Source organism: Ochotona curzoniae, unplaced genomic scaffold (assembly GCF_017591425.1).
Source record: "Ochotona curzoniae isolate NIBS_2020 unplaced genomic scaffold, NIBS_Ocur_1.0 contig_1274, whole genome shotgun sequence".
NCBI lineage: Eukaryota > Metazoa > Chordata > Mammalia > Lagomorpha > Ochotonidae > Ochotona > Ochotona curzoniae.
Genome location: NW_024465023.1, coordinates 10,515,249 through 10,523,541, shown reverse-complemented (window position 1 = coordinate 10,523,541; position 8,293 = coordinate 10,515,249). Strand labels below are relative to the sequence as shown.

Sequence of the window (8,293 nt, the reverse complement as noted above, 5' to 3'; positions counted from 1 at the left end):
AAAAAAAAAAGGGGTGCAAACGACCCAGCCACTGCATGTGGGGAAACCCAGGGTTTGAGAGAGGTTGGCAGAACAGCCAGGATGAGCTTATGTTAGGTTGACTATTCCCATTTTAAGTCAGCACATGCCGCTGGAACTCCCTGAAGCCTTTTTTGAGGAGGGTGGGGGAGAGACCCCACCTACAGATTCTGGATGCAAAGTTCCTCCAGCCCTCCAGGAATGAGTCTCCTGGTCTTACTATTACTCATTTCCTGGAAAACTCATAGCTGGTCTGTCCTGATCTCTGGAGCCCAAAGAAGTGCAGAATCATCTTCTAGACTCAAGAATAATTTAGAGAAGTCATTAGAAAATCCTCACAGAAGTTTCATCTGCCTTTGACTTTGTTAAAAACCTCATGAACAGTTTTACTATACTTTCTTTTGACATGTTCTGGGTGAGTCAACATGAAAAACAAAAGCAGTTTCCTGGCCAAGTTGAAGTTGAAATTAGTAAAGATGTTATTTCTAGTTTCTGAAAACCTCTCAGGACTTGAATCTGAAGTAACGATACACTCCTTCTGGCCTCACATGAAGTCATACCTGTAACTTCAATTTGGCAACATTTCTAGTTTTCATGATGTTATTATTACCTATATTTCTTTATTTGCCCAAACAACTCCAGTCTTGTTTTCCACCTTGGCACTGGGACAGTAGCTTACCTTCAGGGAAAATATATTCCTATTACCTTTACCTGTGTACAATCACTTGGCAAACAGAAAGCCAGCTTTGAGAATACTCTGTCCATAAAATCTCTTCCCTTATGCCAAACTTTTGGGGTTTTCACACTTCGATTAGCGAGATCTTTTTCTTTGCCTGGAAATACCTTTTCTAGTTGAATGTGTGACACATGAATTCACGCCCTAGACTTCAGAAAGCAGAAACTTGTTGGTTATTGCTCCCTAAAATAACTTCTTGTTAACCAAAAGAAGCAGATAATCCATTTTCATGCATAAAGCAACATGTTTTATAAATGCCTGTTGCCTATGTGGGCTTGTGAGAAATGGGGAAACCAAAGAACATTACAAGGAGTTGTAATATAGCTTGTATAATAGAAAGATTAGATGGAAAATAGATAGATAGATAGATAGATAGATAGATAGATAGATAGACACAAAGATAGCTGGAGAGGGGAGGGAGAGAGAGTATAAATTCTTCAGTAAGTTCATAGAAAATGTGCATTATTAAAAAAATATGCATGGGTTTCAAATATTTTTGCACCAAAATAAACTTATCATTCTTTTCTCCCATGAATTGTTTTAAGTATTCTGACATTTTTATAGTGCCCTTTTTGAGACACTATAAATTCACCATTGAGTCACTGAACCAAATAACTAATGTAGATGTTATTTCCATAAGTAGAATGATGCATGAATTCTGGAAGCCTGTGTGAGATGGACACTAATACTTTCTTTCTATTCATATGCCATCAAAACCCTTGGGTTGCTTGCATTCTTGCTAGCAAAATGTTCTCATTAAGAAGGAAAAAACACAAAAATGGCTGAAAGCTAACATCGAATCAAATTCAAGGATTTTGCCCCATTCTCCCACTCCTGGAGCAGATTGGTACAATTTATTTCTCTGCCTTGGGCAGCTCAGCAGAGTTGATGTTGGAGTCACAACTTAGCAATGTAGCTCATGTGACTTACCCAAATAGGGACACAATTAACAAAATTTGTTCCCATAAATGGCAGTTTAAATACTAAATTCTGGAGAGAATTCAGCAAGAATCTAAGACAAAATAACATGGGGAAAATGGTAAGTTTTGATGAAGTAAAATATATTGGTGACACCTTTTACTAAAGAGGGTCAAATTCAGAGTGACTTGGAGTATTTTTAAGTCACTAGTAAAATGCACAAATCAAACAGCAGTCATAGCATTCTGTGAATGGGAAAAATATGTAAGCTCTATATATTAGACTCGGGACAATGGTGTATTTGTCAGACTAAGCACACACTTCAACTTCAGCAATTTAGAATCAGTCTTGAACTACTGTTGTTCTATATCCACAAACCTTGGACTAGTGGAGTTCTGCATCCACAAAAGCTGAGCAGGGGAAGTCTTGGTTTCCACTGTCCAGAGTCTGTAAGAATAACAATTCATTGATCCCAGAGTCAATAAGAATAATGAAGGGATTGATTTTATCCCTCTCCCCCTTTATATTTCAAACTTAAGTCAGCTGTCAGTCAGAGCCTGACCATGATGCAGAACTGCAGACTTGTGTTTCTTAACACGCAGCTCTGACCTCTGAGGATATGAGGAGACTCAGAGGGTTTTGGAAAATAGAGCTATGGAGTTTTCAATATATAAAATAAATGCTGAAAAATGACAAAATGGAATATTACAAATGCTTTCCCTTTCCTGCTCTGGATCCCCTCCTCTAACTTACAGTATTATTTAAAAGGCATAGCTACTTGGTTTCCCTCAAGAAGGGAGTTTGAGCTTAGCTTTGAAACATGTAGAAGAAGGAAATAATGTTTCAGGCAGTGAACATAAAAGTTGAAAAAGTCCTTTAGCAGAGATGACAATTCGGAGCCTAAAAATAATGTTAGTGTGACTGGACTGTAAAAAGTGAGAAAAGAGTAGATAGAAAGATTGTTAGAGTAAAAATCCCCAAATCTCCAAAAGCCATGTCGTTTTCACTTGTGTATGCTCAGAATTATGGGTGGCTAAATAAGGCTATTTGGGGAGACGTTGTACATGGAGATTATCATTTTGTGATTACTCTGTGTGGATTATGGTGAAAGATGGACAGACTAGATTTAAGGACATGTTTGAGAACATTATTCCAGTAATACATGCAAGAAATGTTAAGAGATTGGATTAGTGTGGGCGTAAGAGAGAAAAGTAATGGGAATCTATTGATGTGCTTATCAGAAAGAGAGTAAGGGAGATGGAGATGAAGGCACAGAGGCTGTTGGTTCTGCCTGTTTGCTTGTGTGGAACTATTGACCACAGTTCAATTGTAAAAGGTGATGAGATGCTGGGAAGAAAGTGTGCGGTCACATTTGGATCTGTTGAATTTGAAGTGTCATTGAAACTCAAAAATTAAAATGTAAAGTGAGAAGTTGTTTCATATGCTGATCCAGACTTTAGAGGAGAGATTTGGGATGAGGTTATGTCACTTTTCACAATCAACCATGGAAGCAAATGAATTTGCCTTCTAAAAAGGATTACATGAGGAAAAAGGGGGCTGGATGTGAACAGACAGAATCTAGAGAAGCTGTTGGTGGACCTACGGAGTAGAATGTCCAACCACATACATAGGTAGGAGCAAAATCAAAGGTGCATGAAGTCAGAAAGAGAGTGATTGGATAATTGCTAGAATTTAACAGTGCTAGGACTAAAACAAGTGCTGGATGAGAAAAAATCACAAGGTGAAAACTTTAAGGAAGTTTGTTCTACTAGTAGTAATTTTGAGCAAAAGAACAATCGCTGGTAAGAATTCCAAGGCATAAAAGTTGTAGATCCATCAGAATGCAGGATCCTAAAAATTAGATTTGGAGCTATGGATTCTAGAATGTGTTTGTCTAAGGCATGATAGCAAGGGATTTTATGAGGATTAGGTAGGACTGGCATTGGGCAGCTGTTTCACGGAATGGCCTGAAGATGGCTTAGAAGATTGTGAAAGAATCATAGGTTAATATTTCTTTCCACAGTTGTAATTGTTCTTTTTCTGGTTCAGTTGAACTGGTGATCCCAATTGACTACACATGTGTTGATTTTCTGCATTGCTTCTGCCTCAGATTCCACAATGATTCTTAACCTAATCCAAAAGCAAATTAATGCTGTGATTATGCTGGATTTGGCTAAATTCTGGGCACATACTTTTAGGAAACTGTATATTGGAACTTCAATTATGCTATTAATGTTGAGACTTAACAAATTGATGAAAGTGGAACCTCTGAGGGTAACTAATCATATGTAGAGTAGAAGGGAATGGACGTTGTGACTAAGTCTCCCATCCAAGTGATGGGGAAGCTGGGGAAGTTGGATAGCAGGGCCATTTGAGGAGAGCTGCAGACACTGCTTTGAGCACATTCTGTTTGAGACCTACTATGAGGTCCAGGTGGACTTTTTTCAAGAAGCTGTTATAAATATTTGGCTGCTATTTAGTTGGAAACATTATAGGATTACTTGATTTATTCTAAAATGGGATGTCCAGGCAGCAATGGAAGTGCTGAGCTTCTCAGGAATTCTGTGGTGCAAATAGGCTCACTTTCCATTGAGGCCTCCCCACTCCAACCCCAGCAGAGATTTAAGCTGTAATTTCATCAAACAATTTTTTCCACAAAACTCTGGCCAAGGCTGTGTATGTCCATGGCAAGCAAACCTTTCATCTTAACTCACCAACTGTGTTGGTGCCCCAGTCAAGACAACTGTATCTCTTTTGGGGAAAAAGAAACCAGAATCATCTGGTAAGCCTGGAAAATAACCCTGGCTAAAGCCGGGAGAAACTTTTGGGGGATGAATACTCATATGATTTTCGCAGTTGTTTGTTAATGCACTGAATTACATTAATTTCCCATTGTTAACTTTACTTATAATAAATCTTGTTTGATCACAGGGCAGTGCCCTTTATACATACACCTGGATTTTAATATTTCTCTTAGAGACTGATAGAATTATGATTCCTTATGAAGGACTCTATATCATTGTAGTAAAATGGGGGAAATCTGTTGGGGCAGTGGGAGTTTGGGGGGCAATCCCAGCCTATATGAAATTGTACCACATAATTCAAAACCCAAAATAAAAATATATTACCTTGAAAAAACTATTTCTCTTAGAATGTGTGTTCATGAGGTGGAATGACATATTTTTTTCATTTCCTGTAAAGTTCTGCTCAAATTTTTTTTATCATAGTTAAATTCACATCATAAAATTAATTGGTAACCTGTGGTTTTAACTTGTGAATGTAAAGAGCTTGGAGATTGTTACATCTATCCTTTTAATGCAAAAAGGCTAAAAAAATACAAATACAAATTAAAAATACTTTTTAATACAAAAAGTAACTGAAAATCAAGGATTTGGTTAGGCCTATCAGAGAACTAAGTTCATAAGAGAACCCACCATCCTGAAACCCAGAGAGACAGGCAAATCCGGAGAATGGTAGCTAAGATCTGCTTACATGGAGCAGAAGCCATTGAAGCATTAAACTGTTAGAAACACTCAAATGGTAATTTTAATAACAATTTTCACAAATTGCTGAAGGCTGCATGTTGACTCATAGGAGACTGAGAAACTAGATGAATTTTGCTTCCTAAAACTTCCTTAGTTTCTCCTCTCCCAGTTCACACAGGAGGAGGGAAAAGTAATCATTGCGAAATAAGCCCAAGGCAGATCTCTTGGCATGGCCTCTTTCCAGGGACAAACACTACTGGAGTGTTATCCCACCTGGGGGAAGGGCATAGCTCCTATTCTACTCAACCTCCAGCTTTCTGGCCTCTTCTAAAGGGGAGAAAAGGGAAAAGAAACACTTGTGGAAGTCATGGCTGACTCATACAGAACTGCCTCAAGATTGAGATTTAATCATGAAAGTGTACAGCAGTTTCCCTCAGCACACCTTACCACTACACCAAGAGAGCTTCAGTATAGCAGACAGAGCTGGGGTCAGCACTGTGCAACAGCAGGTAAAGCTGTTTCCTGCACCGCCAGCATCTCATAGTAGATTGCTCCCATTTTGATCAGTTCCCTGCTATTGGCCTGGGAAAGCAGGGTAAAATGGCCTAAGTATTTGGGCTGCTGAACCTACATGAGAGACCAGGAAGAAACTTTTGGCTCCTGGCTTTGGACCGACCAATCTCTGGCCAATGCGGCCATCTGGGGAGAGAACCAGCGGATGGAAAATCTCTCCCCCTCTCTGTCTTTCTCTTTCTGTCTCTCATTCTCTCATAATTCTGCCTTTCAAATAAGAATAAATACATCATTACAAAAAGAAAAAAGAATGAACTGAAAGATGTATAGATGTTCTGCAAACAGGAATCAGTAGAGAAACTCAAAGCCTAGAGAGCAGATCAAAACAAGGACACTAGAAGAATCTGCGGCCTCTGGAACGTACAACTACAGTAAACACTGAACACATCCCAACTCTCAATCACATTGACATGAAAGCTTTACACTGAAGATCTCTATTCAACATATCCTGTCTGGCCTTCAATAACATGATTAACTGGAAAGTATTCTTCCTTTTTCTGTTCTTTTTTCTAAGAGTTTGGTTAAGATCAGTATTGTTTATCTTATATGCATTTGGCACAATCCAATGATGAAGTCACCAAGTACAGAATTTTCTTATGGGAAGGTTTTTACTAGCAGCTTTGTTACAGGATGAAGAGAGATATTTCTCATCTCCACTAGATTTGTTCCACATTTTTGCTTCCATGCATAAAAGAATCCAAGGAGGAGACAGATAAAAGAGGGCAGGGAAGTAAGGTGTATTTAAAGACAAAGGGAAAACGCAAAGTTATACTGGAATGGAGGCAGCTCTGGAAAAAAAAATCAATGCTGCAATTTTCAACATACAAGTCACCCTTTTATAGGATAGGGAGGTCCCGTGGGCAGGTTTCAATTGAATATTCAAAGGAGATGGAATTTGGGCCAGATTGCAGCACATGTCATGGCATCTGGTGCATGATAGGAAGTGTCTCCGATGTATGACAGGGAGTGGTTGTGCAGTGCTGACAGTCATAGCTCCTCCAAACCACCTCCCTGTCTATCAGATCCAATTGCTTTACAAAGTATATAGCAATTCAGATATGCTTATATTTTCAGTGCTTGTTTTTCAAATTTTCTAAATATTATTTTTATTGGAAAGTCAGATATACAGAAGAGGAGAGACAGAGAGGAATATCTTCTTCAGTTCTCTAGCACATTCCCCAAGTGGCCGAAGAGGCCAGAGCTGAGCTGATGCAAACACAGGAGCCAGGAGCCTCTTCCGGGTCTCCCATGTGGGTGCAGGGTCCCAAGGCTTTGGGCTGTCCTCAACTGTTGTCCCAGGCCACAAGCAAGGAGCTGGATGGGAAGCAGGGCTGTTGGGATTAGAACCAGAACCCATATGGGATCCTGGCGTGTTCAAGGTGAGGATTTTAACCATTAAGCTATCACATCGGGCCCGCATTTTATATCTTGAATCAATATTAGCAATAATATCTTCTACAACAGAGCAGAATGGTGTCCTCAAAACTTTGTGTTGGAAATTTACTTTCTAACCAACAGTTAGGATGTGGGGACTAATGGAATGTGTTATATTACTAGAGCTTCATCTTTATACTGGTTTAGTCAATCAACCGCTAAATATTAGTCATTCAGTCTTTCCCCTAGTTCTGAAATTTACCCTTCCATATCCAGTTTGTGCCCAGAGAAAGCGTTGGCATCTACCTTTACTCCATTAATGGGCTTGATCAATAATTCTTTTTATTTATTTATTCACTCTATTATTTTATGATTCAATTTTTTATGGTGAAAAAATTTACATGTAGAATTAAACAGTTGCATGCAGTTTAGATGGTCCCACTTTTGTTGGTGACATCCAGAGCATCACAATCAGGAGCCAGCCGCGTATCTGCCTTCTCTTCTCCATCAGGCCTGGTCAGGCTGTTGACTTGGCCACATCCATGTCCTAGAGCTTCTTCACGGCTTGTTTGATCTGGTGCTTGTTGGCTTTGACATCCACCATGATCACGAGTGTGTTGTCTTCTATCTTCTTCCTGGCCGACTGTATGATCGGGGGAATTGATGATGGCATAGAGGTCAAGCTTGTTCCTCCTGGGGGCGATCTTCCGAGGAGGTTTGCACTGCCGACGCAGGTGCTGCAGCCTGTGCCACTGAAAAGTGGGTGACACACAGATCTTTTTGTTGTGGCTGAGGGCACCTTTCAGCACCACCTTCTTGGCCTGCCCCTGCAGGTGCTGCGTTGTGTTCCTCTAGAAGGTGGGTGACATGCAGATCTTCTGGTTATGGACACCTTTCAGCACTGCCTTCTTGGCCTTCAGAGTCTTGACTTTGGCTTTGGGAGGGTCAGGAGCCTCCTTCTTCGCCTTGGGTGCCATCTTGGTGGAAAGCGATACAGTCATTCTTAAAAATGGGGTCCATCAGGTTCAGCTGCCTCCTTGCACATTCAGACACTGTTTCAATTTACTGCTGCAATACTTGCCATCTTGTCCTAAAAGAGATTCACAGCTATTAAGCAGCTTTGTTTAATGGAAGAGCAGGTACTTGAGCTGGCTCTGGAGCATCAAGAACTGAGTGGTGAAGGAACACA

At 40.0% G+C, this 8,293-nt stretch overlaps 1 pseudogene; it reads right to left on the bottom strand.

Annotated features, from left to right (window-relative positions):
* Positions 1–7,532: 7,532 nt before the first annotated feature.
* On the bottom strand, positions 7,533–8,081 carry LOC121170519 (annotated as a pseudogene).
* Positions 8,082–8,293: the final 212 nt, after the last annotated feature.